The sequence below is a fragment of the Venturia canescens genome, chromosome 6, assembly GCF_019457755.1.
Source record: "Venturia canescens isolate UGA chromosome 6, ASM1945775v1, whole genome shotgun sequence".
Taxonomy (NCBI): domain Eukaryota; kingdom Metazoa; phylum Arthropoda; class Insecta; order Hymenoptera; family Ichneumonidae; genus Venturia; species Venturia canescens.
This window is the reverse complement of record NC_057426.1, coordinates 655,167-673,114: the sequence shown is the minus strand read 5'-3', so window position 1 is coordinate 673,114 and position 17,948 is coordinate 655,167. Positions and strand designations below refer to the sequence as shown.

General features: G+C 39.9%; 1 protein-coding gene across 4 annotated transcripts in view; it reads left to right on the top strand.

Annotated features, from left to right (window-relative positions):
• sano (serrano) overlaps positions 1-17,948 on the top strand; it is a 125,214-nt gene that overhangs the window by 58,369 nt on the left and 48,897 nt on the right. For all 4 annotated transcript variants that reach the window (XM_043421542.1, XM_043421543.1, XM_043421544.1 and 1 more), the window contains one exon: positions 15,247-15,387. The gene's annotated coding sequence lies outside the window, so the exon portion shown is untranslated. The remainder of the gene's footprint in view (positions 1-15,246; positions 15,388-17,948) is intronic.

Sequence of the window (17,948 nt, the reverse complement as noted above, 5' to 3'; positions counted from 1 at the left end):
GTTCTTTCAATCCTCCTCTCATTCACGTGGGTGGCAACACGAATTTCCAAGTCTGACTTTCTTGTACACGCAATGAGCCCTCGTCAAACTGTGGCTTTCGCGGTTTTGTCTTTACTCCGCAATAATGTCCAAACACTCTGAACTCCGCGTACTCGCTGGCTTTCGATTTGTACACCCAATTTGAGTTTCCTCCAATGCGTGAAGGGCTGACATCGTGTCTGCGGTTCCCAAGAATCAAACAATTGTGGCTCGATCCTAGACGAAAAAATTAAGCGATGTCGGCGGCAGCAGCTGCAGCAGTAGCATACAGTTATACGAAGGCGGGGGCCAAATTTCATGAGAGAAAATAGACTTGGAACCAGAATCGGTGTCACAGATTCGATGTGGTTTTTATAGGAATTAACATATGCCAGTACGCGTACGTTAGTCAATGTCCCCCCACACTTGCACAACGGTTTGATCATACAGCTGCAACGTGTTTACCAAGGCTCAGGCACGCTCTTATGTATTAACGAATTCGTAAAAATCTGCCTAAGGATATTCGTGAGTTTAGGTATCACATAAAAATGTATGGATGCGGATACTTTATATAGTTTTTCATAGTAAGCAATTGGCATTTAAATGTTAGAGTACCAATGATCTTCCCGTTGGTATTTGCCAGTGCGGACTCGTCGCATTTACGCTTTTCTATGCTTTGATGCGCGGGCGCGCGCGCACACACACACATACACTCGATGGCAAATTTACCAAGGTTTATGAAAGATCAAATATGTGTACATGTGTATATTGGGATATGTAACGATCGCTGGCTCCGTACAACGTGTATGAGGTAATGAGTTTGAGGGAGAGCGAACGACTCCCTCGTCGTACTTTTGTGAATTTACGTTTTATTCGTGTGCTCTTCGTATGCTTTAATGCACGAGGCCAGAAATACGTGAGTTCTTCAATAGCGCGCAATTTCGAAAGTTTAAATGTCAATGAGCTCTACAAAAGCCGTGCTCAAACGGAGCCTACATTCTATATTCATAGTACGACAGATCGATCGAACAAGGAAAAACATTCGAGGCACAGACGTATAAAGATTTTCATCTCGCGGATGATCGCTCTGCATGTTTGCGTATAAATATAATGCACTCCGGAGAAGGAGTTTAACAAACCTTCACGAGTTGATAATATAACGTTGACCGACGTGCTCGCAGCACGTGCAACCACTCTCACTTCGCTCTTATTATACGACATCAGAAATGAAAGAACAAAACGTACAGATGCAATAACGATTCAAGTTAGATCGCACCGACAAACGAGTCTACACGTTTGTCGCGTGACCACGTAGACGAGCGTAATTTAATATTTTCCGCCTCAATATCGCATTCGTTTGCGTGTAACAGTTGTTTTTTCTTGTATAGAACCTGTATTTTTCTAGGAATTCCATTAGTCGTTCTTTTTGAAACCAAAGTTTTTATTATTTCAATCGCGAAAAAAGCATTTTCGTCCATTTGAAATGCCTGTTGGTAATATATTCTTTAAAATTGTAATGTTCGTGATAGATTTCACATTCATTGGGTTGATTTTAAAAGTAAAAAGTTTGACAAAAACGTGTATATGATTGAATTTCACAACATTCTCTCTCTCTTTCATGATCCCTCACTTCCGTACGACCACTCTTCAAAATTCTTTTGCCCTCTCCGGTGTGTATTTTTGGCACTCCCTACCACTCTCTGTCACGTCTTCGGTTACCCTCTCCTCGCCTTCAAACCAAGACTTTTCAAATTTCTCTTCGATTCTGATTTGTGATGCATTCTTTTCCATATTCGTTTCCATTTTTCTTTCTTGTTCTAGGCCCTTTAGATCTTCTAGGTCTTTATAGCTTGCGGTTCGCTGGCTTTTGGTGATTTATTTTTATTTTATTTTACTTTTATTTTATTGTTACTCTTGCGTTATTACATTACTATTTGTCTTCTTACGTATTTCTACATAATTGCTTATGTTGTTTTATCTTCTTTGGCTACTGTTCAGCTTATTTCTCTAGTTGCCTCCTCGTCTGTACTACGTTTGTACCCCGCTTCTACCTTGATTATTTCTTTTTCGATCACTATAGTCCGTGCTAGGCTATTATTACTTAGACCTACTTATTGCTAATTAATTTCCTATATTTTAATATTTACTTGTTACGCTTATTCTTATATTACCTTTCTACACTTTGCTATTGTATTCTTTATACCCTGTGCCCCAAAGCTATGCTAGGGCATAAATATATTACTCAATCAATCAATCTCTCTCTCTCTCTCTCTCTCTACTTCGGCAAGAGAAAAAGGCTGAACCCGAGGTTGGGTTAATCCATCCATCACAGGATTGAGTCGAGAAAGACGCGCGCGTGATAAAAATATTTTCCTACGTCTTTGAGGCTGTGACGAGGAATCCTTCGTGAGCGTTAATGATTCTCCCGTGATTAGAAATACACGATTCCTGATTGTTGATTTGTAACAGCAGTAGGCAGAATTCTGTTATCCAGCACCGCGATATAATAGGATGGAGCTCATTATAATATCGGTTTTATTTGCATCGTATATCTGCAATGTATGCGCGTATATATAGATTGGGAATGATATTAGGTTGACAAACTTTATGTTACGTAATTCCTTGCGCTTCTTTACATTCAATTGAATCGAATTAATGGTTAACGTGGGCTCTCGCAGAATGATTTTTCGTCATTATTCTCTGTGAGATATTTACATGTGCGAGTGATCGGGAGGACAAAAATACGGTATAATTACAGTTTGAATGAGAGAGATTCATTCTGAAAGAAGAAAACAGTAAACAAGAACAGTCTTCAATAATTATAAATAGAAATAATAGAACGGATCGATAGAATAAATCAATGGACTTGAAGCGATAATTGAGTGAACGAATAAATCAGCAATTGACTGCGTTTAGTCACTTATGACTCGGCGCCATTATCTCGATATTGTACTCGACACCTGGTGCTACGTTGGACTATATCATCAGCAAAACCGAGCCGATGAAACTGCAAATATCTGGTAATCAAAATATGCACGGTGCTACCATGATCATGTATGAATCGTCGATGTTACGTTAGTCGATAGCGCTGCTGACTCGTCGCTACAGCTCTTGCTCGTTGACGATAGCCTCGGGCTCACGCGTCAGACTCAATACGTGAGGTTTGTTCCCTCCATCAAATCGCCATTCTTTTGTATACGTATGCCCTCTACGTATTTCGAGACGTGCGTCGGTTTTGTACTTAGGATTCCAATCGCCAGTAGGTACTGTATTTTAGGCCCGTCGACCTTTCATTTTCCGTTCGCATATTCGTCTAGTTGAGCTAGAAACGTTGGAATATCTCTTCAGATTCTTCATTCGTAGTTCCGTTGTAATTTTGTCTAAGTGCAAATACACATGTCTATATAATTACGCAATTATACGCGTTAATAATTATGCAATTGTTCAGCAATGAAATTACTTCAGTATCGATTTGTCCATTTCTCTGCCGTCTTGTCTCGTAGTTTCAATAAATTTTTTTTTATCTATGATGATGGGATGTCACATGAAAGAATCGAACAACAGAGTCGTCGGGCTATGAGGAAGTGGATTATTATGTATGCAACGTGCACAGCAACTTGCTGCTTTATTCCTCTAAATCGATACATACATACGCCTGATATTTCACTCGGAGGTTAACGATCTCCGGATTCTGTCATGCTTCGGTGTTTTCCAACCCCGAATTTCATTCTCGGGGATCACAAAGTACTCTGACAGGGAATTGAGAGTGATGACCTTAAAGCGCTGAACATTGAATTTGAAGGATAGAATAATGTACCTTTTCGATTTCGCATGCAGAATATTTGGACTCGTTTTTTTTTTGTTTTTCTTCTATGAAAATTGTCAATTAGCATGAGTTTCAAATCCTGGCAGAAAGTATAATACCAACAACCACAATTATCAGATAATGAGTCAAAATCTTGACAATTTAAAAAAATGCTGTTACAATGCTATGTTACAATGATTTTTCAGGCCTCGTTTCTACCGTTGTTTATTTGACGTGGAACGTTCCGTGTATTTGAATACAAAATCTCATTACGGAAAGACATATGTTTACATGCATATATTTACAGATTATGTATGCGTGTATTGAACTCGTTATGGTCAGCCGAGTAATATACTCGCCGACCACCGAATGAAAGAGTGGGGGGCAATTAGCCATTTTTCGTGCCGCGACCATGAGAGAAAGAGGATCCCCCTCCCTCTCCCCTCGTAGGCGCCATCCGCGTGAAGATCAAACGCGATAAGACTCGTTGCGCTCTCGCGGCGCTTTGCTTATTCCCTTGTTCGTGCTAGATAATCTTCTCAAGTCCGTTCATATATAGACACGCACGCACCCGCGCTCGCGCACACACACACGCGCATGCTTTCCTGGATCTCGAATTTCTTATTTTTCCTCTCTCCCCTATAGCTTCATCCACTTGGCAAAATTTTGTCACATTCGTGAGACTCCGGTAAATGTTTTCAAAGACCAGAATATCGCTCAACGCTCTGCAAGAAACGAGGGCGATTTTATAATCGCTGTATAGCAGAGACTGGAAATTCAATTTACTCTTCTTGAACGATTCGTTCTCGATAAGGCGTATAGTTTCGATATCTGAGGCTGGCAAACATAGAGAACCAGCCAATTTCTGTTTTCGTCCGAACAAATATCGGTTGAAAAGTCTTGTGTGGTGATGGCTATGTCTTCACCGTAGCGTAACCAACAAGCCCTTCGATCTATTTTGAAAGTGGAAACTTTAAGTATTTTCATCGAGTCTCTGCAACGAAGATTCATTGTTCTTGGATGCAAATCTTGTGCACCTTTGGTGCCAGCACTCGCAACTGAGTAATAAAAAAAAAAGAAAATCGGAAAATTTTTCGGATTTTTGTTTCATTATTTTAGAGTGTGAGATTTTTAGGCTCGCTCGTGCGGGGAAAATCGGGTTTGGCAAAATGTGGCGAGGGCGTATAGAAAAAAGTGGTAACCTATATTGCTATAAAACTAGTGAAACGATTGTTTAGCGATATTGCTCCGCGACGATCGCATATGCCGGTATACCCCCGAGTCTGTGTATACGTACAAACACGAATGGACACAATCGTTTCTTCTTACGTGTTGTTACGTGTAAGAGGATATATATTGTAGCTAGCAGGAACGAGCAACGAGGGCAACGTGACCGATAAATTATTCATTCGAGTCTGTATAGTTATAGAATATAGAAACAATCTGGCGAGTACACCGAATAAACCGTACACAAGGCTGAAGTATGAAGATGGACTATGGATCCTCTTCTCCGGTGAGGAACCCGCGTGATCCTCGAGGTTGCTCTTCGCCTTCTTTATTTTATATATAGTCGAGAGATAGTTGGATTCTATGCCTAGAAAATCTATACACAGATATACGTTACGCGTTGCAATTCTCGTGTGTAGACACAACATACGTAAACATCGATCTGTATATGTATATTCACAGACGATATCGTTGGGGGAGATCGAATCGCAGTTTCTTTTTCTCTATCGCGAATCGAACGAAATTCAACACGTTGAACCAATGCTATTCTCAACCCTCAACATGAACACGTACCCAGAAATGCGATACAGTGTGTTTGACAAACAATAATTTCACCACAATATATAGAAGGCCAGGCTTTTTCTTATACTAAATACATGCGTGTATGTATATTTTCTCGAAGGGCGGGGAGAAGGGGAGGAGGGAGCAGCGATTGAGAGATGTATTTTCTCATCGATTTCTATAGCGGATGCAATCATTTGCGATGTAATATCGATTTTCTTGTGAAGAATATATCGCGGGATTACATCTCGCCTGTTGAAATCTCGTGTTGTGTTTTCTTCGGAGATGTGCTCATCTCTGAATCCCTTTTCTCCATATACTCCATTTCCCGAGCAGAGATGTTGAATTTTTCATTCGCTTGCATAATCTCACAGGAACGAGAAAAAGAGTCACGAATTCTCGACATATCTAACCAATACCGATAATACGTACATAGTACTTCTAGAATTTCAGCATCCAGAAGTAACTACCCCCGTAACCTCTCGATAATTATATAACCGCGTCAGTTTTCCAAGTTGAAATGGTAAAGAAAATTATTTAGACCTCTTTTCCACTAATTTTGAAGCTTCTTTTACATGATGAAACTATATGAAACTGTGAACTTGTGTAACAAATTTTTGAATAGTCATTCGTGTTTTGTGGAATTAAGGAATGACCAAGAATCGATATTTTTGTCGGCATTGTTCGTAAAAATGACCGGTCCCCCCTTACCCTGCCTGCTCGCCCGTACGCCCTTGAATAATAGAAAATAAAAAAAAGTTTAGTCTAGTTCAGGCAAACGATGTTGTTGTATGTACGTGCTCTCCCAAGAATCGAGAACAGCAATGAAAATGGAAGAGAGGTGGGATGAGATTGCTGACAAAACGAGCGGTATGACAAACGAGTTGTGAAGATGCGTTCGAAAATCCCGAACGACAATGCCGCATTTTTCTTTTTGCTGGGTCTTTTGCTTATTGTGGCGTAATCTAGCTATTCATTCGTTTGCCAAGTGATAAACAGAGAGGGAAAGATAAAAAAGTGGTTAGAGAAATAGAAAGATAAAAGCTGAGCTCCCGCGTTGCACGTCTTTTGGACAGAGCACAAGATCGCTCTTTACTTGCTGGCTTTCTCCGCTACAATGCATGCCTCCCCTCCGTTGCACAGTGCATGTTGTGTAGGTCTATAACAACTCTGGTGTATCCGACCAGTGGCTGTGAGCAGAGAGAAACAAAGACGAAGAGGGTAAACAAAGGCAAAGAGAGAGAGAGAGAGAGGTTGCAGCTTGAGATGTGTGCAAGTCACACAAGTATCGGAGAAGCGATAGAGAGAAACGAGATACGAAATTCATTGTCCTCATTGTCTGAGAGCGTGCGCGCGGACGCGCAATACCGAGAGCCCTCGAGCTTGTAGTTCACTGGGTTACAGGGTGTGCGGATATTTCTTCCTTCTTTCAGCCCCATGCATCGCGCTCTCTCTCTCTCTCTCTTTTACTCTTTTTTCTTCAACTCTCGTTTTGCTCTTTCCTCTCTTCCGAACTCTCTCGATCGTTGGATAATATTATTAATGCGATTACACACTACGCCTCAGCTCATTCCCCTCCAGTTCGCCATCCATTTCAACTCTAATATTAACACACTCGCACAGCGACATTGATTCACAGATGTGATCCAATAGAAATGCATATAGCGCTGAATCTTGTCATAAAGTTCCCTGATTTTATCGCCGCCAAATGGACACTATAAATCCTGCGTCAATTGTTTGATTACTATCACTCTCTGTATATCAAATCATTTTCTACACTGTGCGTAGGTACGTGTCTATAAGCTCGTTTAAATCAATTGATATTGCCTTTCGCAACCCTTCTGATGCAACGAACCATGCGGATGGATATTTATCAATCGCTCATTATTCATTATTCTACTCGGAATTGAGCTTATTTTTTAATAAAATTTCGTGTTACCTGAATTCATTCATGAGTAAAGTGTTATCGTACGTATTGAAGAAAAACAAATATGGCGAGGGCAGTGCACATTAATTTTTCTCATTTTTTGAAATTTTCTTTTCACCCACGGGCCCTAAATTTGGTTCCAAGGACAGCTATCAGTGATCGGTAAATAAATCGGTTAATAAATTGTACTGCTGTCTTACCGAGATAAATATATAACGATGAAATGAAAAAAAAAAAAACGTTAACATGTGAAACCAAGAGCACGTTCCTTGCATTTTATTTAGCCAGAGTTTGTGAACTTTTTACACGTGCCTCGATTTCACGTGGGAATGACAACACAATCGCGAGTGTGTAAAAAAATTAATACAATGGAAAGGAACAAGAAAGAACAGTGTCGCTAGACAATTGGTTACTGTCCCGGGCAGTGGGCATATACTACCTTCAGCCGACTATGTTGGCACGCTTAAAAACGCTTCATGATTCAAATATATTCAATCGTTTTTGCTTCCTCATAGAGGAAGCTATGTGATGATGAAAATATTTTTTTTCCAGTTTTCAATGTCAATGTGCTTAAAATGTCCCAAAATGTCGAAAAATCATATCTAGAAAAAATATCTGGATGTGTGTTCGTGTGTATGTTATGACACTGCAAAATTAAAACGCCTTATAACTCGAAAACGATTTGAGATACAGGACTGCCGTTTTGCACAGATGTTAATCTATACAAGCTCTTCATTCTCTAATAATTTTGTCAGAATTTGTAAAAAAATACGAATCCTACGACGTTTTGAAATTTTCATAAAAAGGGTGTCGACGATCTAACTTCCGAAAATTTTAAGATTTATTGCTAATTTTTTTTTTTTTTTATAAATAGATTTTCATAATAGAAAGGTTGGTATTGAATTTGGGAAATATCGGTTGAGCAGTTTAAATTTTATGATTTTTTGAATTTTACGAAAATATAAGTTTTTCAAAAAATCGTCTAACCGCTTTAATTTTTGGAAATTTTGTAAAATAATGTGTATAAGTCTGTACTTCCTCTATAGTTTCCAGCAAAGTTGTCGGAATTATTTAATTTAAATGTAAATAGAAAAACGATGAAAATTGAAAGTTGCAAGCTGTTTTTTCTGATGGCTCGTCATTCAGTTTTTTTTTAATGGATTTAAACAAAGGGATAAATTTATGTTCGTAAAAGAAGGTAGAGAAAATACATTATTTCCTTGTATACAAAAAAAAATGTTGAAAATAAAAATTTGCAATTGCTTCCTCAAGATGCACGATGCTAAAAGCTTCCTCTATGAGGAAGCCAAAATGAAAAATATAGCACCTCATAGAGTTAGCTTTGAGCATCGTGCATCTTGAACATCGTGCATCTTGACCATCTTGAGGAAGCAATTTACAAATTTTAATTTTCAGCATTTTTTTTATCGTATTTTTCAAATGAAATGCGTCTGATAGTAGCAGGTTTATTAATCAACATTAATACCCTTTTTTCCGTGCTGAAGATATTTCAAACAGTGACTTGAGACTCGGAGTAATAACGTAATTGGTGATTCACTGATAAATAATTAGAGGAAACACGTCTGACTTATCTGACGGGCAATTGCCGGTCAGGATATAAAAAGTATATAAGTATAATTGATCCGATGGTATAGCAGTTTTTTCTCAGTTGTGGGCAGTAAAGCGTTAAAAGGTGAGAGATAGAAAAAAAAACGGGCGACGATTGGCAAAATGATTGCCTCGTCATTTGCGAGAACGTCAACTGGTCTCTGTAGTTGCAGACGACAGAGGAGAACTCGGTAAATGAAAAAGCGGTTGGAGGTGTTATTATTCGGGCAAAAATAGCGCAACGGCCTTGCGAAGGTGCCACACGCTATTTTGCAATTCTTGTTTTTCATTGTTTCCTTCTCCCTGGCTCTCTTTTCTCATGGCAGCGGCACTCCGTGCCCTGGGAACTTGATTTTTCTAGCTAGACAAAAGAGATTCCACGTGGCGTCGATACAGTTGTTAGTATCTGGCAGCACTGGTTTTTTGTCACACTCCCCATTCAGTCTCATTCGCGGCTCCGTCGCTTCAGGGTCGCACGATTTCAGCCATGCAATTGTCAGATCCTCTTACATCTATCAGCAGCCTCAAGTTGAAGAAGAAAATAAGGATGTCTGAATGGAAATATAAATAAAACAAGGAGCGCTAACAAAGTGTCCATTCCTTTGGCAAGACTGTTCCGTAACCACAGTGTCGATACGTCTGCCTGGTGAAATGTCGAGATAAACGAATTACGACACAACCATTTGTTCATGCTGAATATATGTATACGAATGATGCCATTTCTTGATGGTCAACAGCGTTAACGAGCTCAGGACAAAATACCGAAGCGGAGCCAAGTCTGATGCTTCTTCTTTGCTAGCCGCAGATTCCATCTCAACAACGAGAAAGAGAATAATTGAACTCATCTTCAAATGAGATTTCGATCATCAACTTTTACATTCGCGATATGAATGATCCGAGTCAGGACACCCTGTATATAGAATGAAAAGGAGACTTTGAGAATGAAATCGAATCGCATTTATATGCACCGTTAGCTCGAAGATCATGACATAAATCTGGGAGATGTGACGTCTAGCAGATCTCAAATACGGCGGACTTATTCTCCGTCTCTTTTAATGTAATCTCTTATTGCTCCTTCTTTGTCTTTGATTGTCGTGAGCATAGGGCGACATAGAAGCATCCAGTGATGCGCTCTTGTTGAGATCTTTCGAGTGTGTTATGCAACAAGCTTGCAGAAAGAGACCGAGAATAAGGGAATAAGAGATCGCGATCCCAGATCTCGATGGTCCGATTGCTGTTTACGAGCGTTGTTTCTTCGAGAACTTTATCACGGATGCTTCTCTCTTTCTCCTGCTCGCCTCCTCCCGCAGATTTTCTCTCGACAATTGAGAGAGGCATCGTAACCCGGAAATGCGACCAGCTAGCACATGAAAAAGAGTTTAAGAGAAAAGGAGACGAATGGAAACGATCACGAATAGGAGGAGAAGGTTGTACGGGCGGGGGCGAAGGATCTCTCTTTAGGTAAGTCCTATATCTTTTGAACGAGAATAAGACTGAGCGATCTGTTGAGTCCACAAGCTTCGTAATCCATGTACAGAAAGATGGAGCGAGAGAGGAGAAGGAAACTAAAAGAGAGGGAAGACAAATTTATCGGTATCGAAGTGTTCTTCGTCGCTGTCGTTGTCGTCTGCGAGCCTTATCGAGACTCTTGGTGGTATAGGCTCGTCCTTTTCCACCTCTTGCCTCCTCCTTTTGTCTTCTTTTTTCTATCTTTGTCCGCTACAATGTCAATTGGAGAACGGTACTAGTCTCTGGATAAGTGCTCGAGAGATGTTCTCTCGAGTTTCTCTTCTCTCGCGATCCCACCTCCAATGCTTCTCTCTTTATCTTTTTCTTTCTTTTTGCTTTCCTTTTTCTCCTCACGACTTTGACACTCTACCGCTTTCAATTTGTTCATTTCACTATTTTCCCTAAGACTCTACATTTTTCATCCTTTCGTCCCTCTTCATCTTTATCTTTCTCTCATTCCTACGTATATTGCCTCATCTTACTGCAGATACTCTCTCCATCTCTCTCTGGTACATGCACCAAGTGGAGAGATCTCGCGCTGCAACGAGTTAAAACGATGCAACGTACGATGGCGCCAAGGAGATCGGGTTGCGTCATTGTCTGCCGTCCACCATGCGGAACGCAAGAGTGCAAAATGAGACTGTATACATACGTGTAGAACGGACGTTAATCTTCACGCATACATACTCACATACATGTATATGCATATACGTATATTTGGTGTTAGCCTCTTTTTACATGTGTACTCGAATGCACTCCTGATAGTGCCTCGATAACGCTACTGTCGTAGTGCTCGCTACATCCCGCATATTATCCAGTTATTATTTATTTTCCCGTACTTTTATAAGATTCCGCATTAATCAGAATGTAATATTTATGCATCACCAATTGAACCGATCGTAGTGTTTTCAAATTGGCAGTCTTGAAATTTTTTATGCAAATATTTTTCAAAAAGCGCGCTTTTTCACAATCACTAACTTTTCAGTCAAAGTTAAAGCTTAAAAATCATTTAACATCCGATTTCGAGGGTATTTGAAATGACCTCCGAAAAGGGCTCACAAGTGTTTTTTTTTCTCTCTCAATTATGTTACTTTCATTCGTAACAGTACGGATATGAGTGAGCTCTCGTCTCGTAATGACTATTACCGGATTGTAGAATGCAAAGTGTGTCTGTAACCGGAGAAGCAGGCTTTCTCGAAGAGACCCCGAAGCGTGGTGACCAAGGTAGAGGTCGAGGCACCCGGACGATTTCGCTCCAACTCACCTCTTTTCTTTTCTCTCTCTCTCTCGTTCTTCCTGCGGAACTCCACCTTCACCTTCGCACGTCTGGATTTTCTCCTATACATCCTCATTTCTCTTCTTTTCTTCTCTTCCTTTTTTTTAAATTTTTTTCTCATGTTCTTCATTTCTTCATTCTCTTTTCTCTATCTTCATACTGCGAGATTTTTCCTCCATCGCACACACGTCGAGTCTCCCGCCCCCCTTCTCGCTAGAGAGCTCTTTGACATTCGCAATGATCAATTTTATGTAAAACGACGACAACGTGATGATTTTAATGACCCTCATTCCACCATTATGTGAATGCAGTTCAATTTTTCATCAAAGGGATTTGCAAAATTGAGATGATCATGATATTAAACAGTAATGAAATGTCTGTTTTGTTATTGAGACACCGATAGAACTGATCTGCGCTTTCATAAGCATGCTCTTCGATCGAAATAATGACTTTTTTTGCCATTTTTGGTCTTATTAGTACTTGTCGCAATTTCCCAAAGCTTTCTTACTTCTCACCTCCGTCATCTATTGCATCACGTTTATTTTGAACAACTATGGTGGAAAAGTAAGAAACACTTTCGAGTTAAAATGATTGTATTGATCATAAAATTGGGTCCTCAAATTCTTGAAAGAATTAAGTTCTCAAAAATATGTACCTATTTAATAACCCGAATTTCTTCAGCAGAAATGCAGCTCTCATTTGACCACTCATTAAATAAAATAAATCAGGAGTCCTTAGAGGGATTCAATTTTGTAGGATCCATCCTTCGTAAAGAAACAAAAAAATTTCTCTGACCGAATTCAAGCATACGTTCACTTCATAAATTTAATAAGCTCGACACAGCTGTGTTGCCACTGAGACATTTTTTCTTTCGCAGAATTCTGGCAGCCAGCTAAACTCTGAACCTATTAAAAGCCTGGTTTCTCTTCGGACAATTGTTCATATTGCATCGCTTGCCAGAAGCAGGCAACAAGGATAAAATCTCGAGTCATTGATCCTTCTTCACCTCTTACAAATTCCGAAGGAAAGCGAGTGTTTTCAAAGTCTTCATTTCATTTTATGTGAAATGACGTAATGATCGTTGATAGTCGAATGAAACATTTAGAACGTTGAAGAAACTTGAATTTTGATTGGTAGAGAAAGAGAAATCGGTCATTTTTGTCACCAGGGTTACCAAAGGGTTTATAAGAATATTCTAGAATAACTCAATGAAAACTCACATATCTCGAGCATATGGATGAATTCTTTCTCTTTTCATATGAAAACGAGCATGTCTATTGTAAAAATTTGCCTCCGTGGCGTGTAAGAGTTTCAAGCTAAATTAAGGAGGGTGGATCGCGACGATACGATGTTGCCGTGCTAAATCATGTTAAAAATATTAAGAATTTCAAAATAATAAGAATTTAATAAAATTTGATACATGTATTCTTTAAAAATATATAAGACAATATAAATTTTTTTAGATTTTTCTATCGCACATAACTCTCGAGTAATTGAACACTAAAGTTCACGTGTATAAGCATAGAGTTTACGCATATACAATAATTATACATCTCGTGCATAAGAACTTCGATTTAACGCTCAATTATTCGATAACTATGTGGTAAAAAAATTTGAAAAAATTGCATTTGTATACTTGATGCCAAAGAATGTTATCACCAAATTTTATCATATTGCGATTATTTTGATTTCGTGATCCACTCTCCTTAACTTCAAACCCCGGGGGATCCGTATGGTATTCGTACAATAAACGCGCTTTGTCATGGAAACAAATCGTTCGTATGTTACACACCCGGGAAGAGCACGCAGGAAAGTGACAATGGATCGTGAGCCCGTAGCGCGAGACAATTTTGCGTCTCTCTCATTTTACTCGTGTCCTGTTCCATTTTAATATTCCGGTTAAGGCAATTTCGAAACTTTGCAAATTTCGAAAGTCACGTTCAGCGAAGAGTCGGGGCGTACGTGATACGGTCGAAGATCCCACCATATTAGTGACGATTAATCTCGGTACTTTTATGCCTCTTCCGTGCATTTCCGTTTACATTGCTTATTACGTCTCGAAGTTTTCGTTCCTCTTTGCGATTCGATTTTTTTTGCAGATAAACTTTTCTTCAGGATGTACTTTGGAATCCACCACGGGCCTGTCATTCGCTCGAGCCAAGTGAGCCGAGTGAGCTTTTTTTCTGTACGATCGCAGCCTCGGCGAGATTCTCAAAACAACTATTTTTTTGGCCTTTATTATAATCATTGAAACCTATTTTATTCGTATTTGTCTTAATATGCAACTTGTCCAACATTTGCAGAGAATAGAAAAAGCATGAGGTTGAACGAAGGGAGTTGAAGAATCGAGGTTTTTTCAAACTGCCGGACAAACCCGTAGGTATATTCCGGTTGCCATGTAAAAAAATAAAAAAATATTTGGACGGACCGAAGGGAGTAATTTTTCTTCGTCCAAAGTACCAGTATCGCTAAAGCGATCGTTAACGACACGTCCACGATCGTTTTCGCCATCGTATAGTCTTTCATTATCTTCATAATTGTTATAAAATGATATAAAAGTGCCTGTTGCTCGGGGCGAGCCACGAATAGGAACGGAGGGAGCATGCTATAGAGCGGCACGTAGTACACTATTCCTATATACCAAAACGTTTAGATTCGAGCACAGAGATAGGTTAACCTTCGTCATAGCTTGCCGAGCGCAACGCCGGTTCCCCTCCGGACGTTTGTACCTGATGGACGAGTATAAACGCACACGCACCAATCCCTATATTCGTACGCATACAAATTATATGGAGTATTATATGCGAATTGTTAACACCAAGATCTTCGTCCTCGCTCCCTTCGATATGGATTTTTCTTTCCCTCTCTTCCCATCTTTTTCTTATCTGTCGCGTCAGCTATTAATTAACAAAAATTCAACGAATCATTCGCAATGATGAAAAAATATCCCCAAATAAATGGTGACGATGTATAATTACTTTTGTATAAATAAGTTATTTTTATTATAAATCAGAGGCTTGCGATCGTTTGTATTTCAAGTTTTGTTTTCTGTGCGACAATCTGAGGAATTTACAACTTATTGTAAATACTATCGTGAGCGTTTTATTTAATAAATTATTGATGAGCAGATCAATGCATCGCTCAATTTATTCGTGTCAAATGTGATATGAAAATTGATGGCAGCGTGCAATATTTTCTTTGTAAACCAAACTTATCAAATTAATCGATTCATTGAAAGCCGAAGTCAAAAAATGGAGTCATTTGAATTGGCTTTTTTTAAATTTTTCTCTTAAGTTACCATTTTGTTTTTTGCAGATTCGGTTGGGGAACACCTGAAAGATAAGCGAGCTCAAGTGTCACCAGCTTTCGATACTTAAATGGGGAAGAACAACGTAGAATACCGATGAAGAGAAATTCCGTAAGATTTTAACGATGCAGAATCGAGAATCCTTTCGGGTAAGTATTTCTCAGAGGTATGAATGCGCTTGGAATATCCTGTAGAAATGTGCGAGGGCGTTAACAATGTATATAGGAGTAGTGAAACGTAGGTAGGTATATACACATGGAAGAGTTGGGTTTCCCGCCGAGACTTGGGCACAGCAACAGGCTGATGTGCGGAGGATATTTCTGCAGTAGAATCATAGGAGGAGGATGACCTCTTTTGTTGTAATACTCTGCTTCTCAGTCAGAGATCTTTTCGCGCACTGGTATGAAACCCCATCGTGTTCTCGGTTGCTGGCTACCGTTGCTCCCGCAACTGTCGGCCTTAAGGTTTGAAAAAAGGAAGAACGAAGAATGAAAACCTCATGCGCGTACGTGCATGAGGTTGAGAGAGGGGTTGGAGGAGGAACTCCGCCTTAAAGTCGGAGTTCCTCCTCCCTATTCCTTGTGTGTGCGTCCTTTAATACAAGAGTACTGTATATATAGTAAGTTTTGAGCATAAAACATCCTTATGGACTCACCCGAACCACATCGGCTCACACGAGCTTCGCCACTAAGTTTTCCGTCCCCCGCTGTCTCTCTTTCTTCTACCGCGGCTTGCAAACTCGAGAGTGTATTCGTCCAGGAATGGTGGTGGTTGTGCGTTCTTGTCAAGGCAACGGACAAGTCTCCCTTTTGTTTTATTTCATTTTCTTTTCTTTTGCACTCGTGTTTTTATATATTTTTTTTACTTTTTTTCAAATTATTTTCCACATAGGCTCTCGGCGGTTTTCTTCGGACCCGTGAACGCACCGGCAGACACTCGTTTTGTCGTAAAATCCTTCCAAGGAGAATACAAGGGCGGTGAGCTCATCCTCTTTGCCTCTCTTTCATGCACATTTCTACGTGCCCGTTGGTTCATCCGTTTGCATCGACCCACGTGTGGGTATGTGTAATGAGCTCCCTCATCGTGCGGGGATCGTATAGAAGATAGGCACTGCTGGCCAACCGATTTCAAGAAATTGCGAGAAATTATGAACTCCGTGTTCCACTAATTAGACGCTTAGTATCGCCTTTGTACTTGCCTTGATTTTACAGTGACTCGGCGCTCAATGACCAATCGTTATCTTCAGAATACTAGCAATCATGTACCGCGGTAAGTTTTGATAAACAACGATCGATAGTAGGGATGGTTGAGTCTGTAAGTTTGGAAACAATGCTCTGAAAGACTTCAACTATGGGTATTCGGCTTTTATCCTTTCGTTAAATATGTTTATATAGTGTCATTATCCAAATATCTAGAAAAAGGAGTCGAACGATGCTGATAACTTACACTTGCTTTTTTATTGTGATTCCACATAAAACTCTTTCATTTTTACGATTATGCGAGGTCAGCGAAGACAGTGGGTAGTACAACGAATATAATATGAATGCGATAACAGGCAAACTACTATAATGTAAGAAATAGCATGGCATTGTCCATTTCCCCACGTGATTCCGATCCCGCTGTGTCAAAAAGTAACGATGCATAAATCCTCGAGCTCGACGCTCGGGTTCGTACACTCGCTGGAAATTTTGTGCGCTTGTTCCGTGTCGCGTACCAAAGGTACACGCATATATTTAGTCTTACATACGTATTATACGGTATACGTCAATAACATAGCAGAACAAAAGAGACCTCTATACTGATTCTGTCGTGAAGGTCGTTAGCCTGATAATTGCCGAGACTTCCGTTGGGGCGATTAATCCCACGGGGTTAACGGCTCCGGGTTACGCGTCATATGCTGTAGAGTGCGACAACAAGAGCGTGAATTATTATTTGTCAGGGACCGAAGAAAATCAAACTCCCGAGGCCATTCGACATCAATATCTTTGTAGTTGAATAAACAGCGATGAAAGTAAGCAGAAGGCGTAGCGTTCGTTAGCTTTAAATCTCGCTCAATCAGATCCAGATACTTTTTTAGTTCGAACGTTCGCAAATAGAGTGAAAAAGATCATTCAACCTTAGAACTTCGCTCACCGAAGAATAGTACGATTTGAATAATTTTCTAGTTTGGAGCGAAAGCACGAGGTGTAGGAAGATTGAGAACTCGAAGAGTCTCCATCTCCCGGTGCATGGTTGGTAACGTGTATATATAAGTCGTTACATATGGGCTACTTGACACTTGACTGCACGTATATTTTCTGCGACGAGGAGAGTCAAGCCGTCAAAAGGGAAAGACGAGAAAGCGAGAAAGAGAGAAAGGGGTTGAATGTAGAGGGGAAAAGGAGAAAGAGAAAGAGAGAAGAGAAATGACTAACGACCTGTCGTCGTTTCACGCGCGTGATCGTGCCATCGTATGTGTACTCGTCTCTACCTTTCGTCTTTATTCCTCTTACTTCTGGTCTCTTTAGTCTTTGCTAGACGTATATTCTAACGGCGTGATCCACCAACTATTTTCTCTATGCTGTATCCCATAAACACTCTTGGTGCCTCTTTCCTGAGACGTGCATACACTATCTGTTTTGCGGCACTAGTATTGAGGCAACTCGAATAAATATATATATCACGATCACGAGGAATCATATTCCTGTTTGAGAATGAAACTTGCTTGACA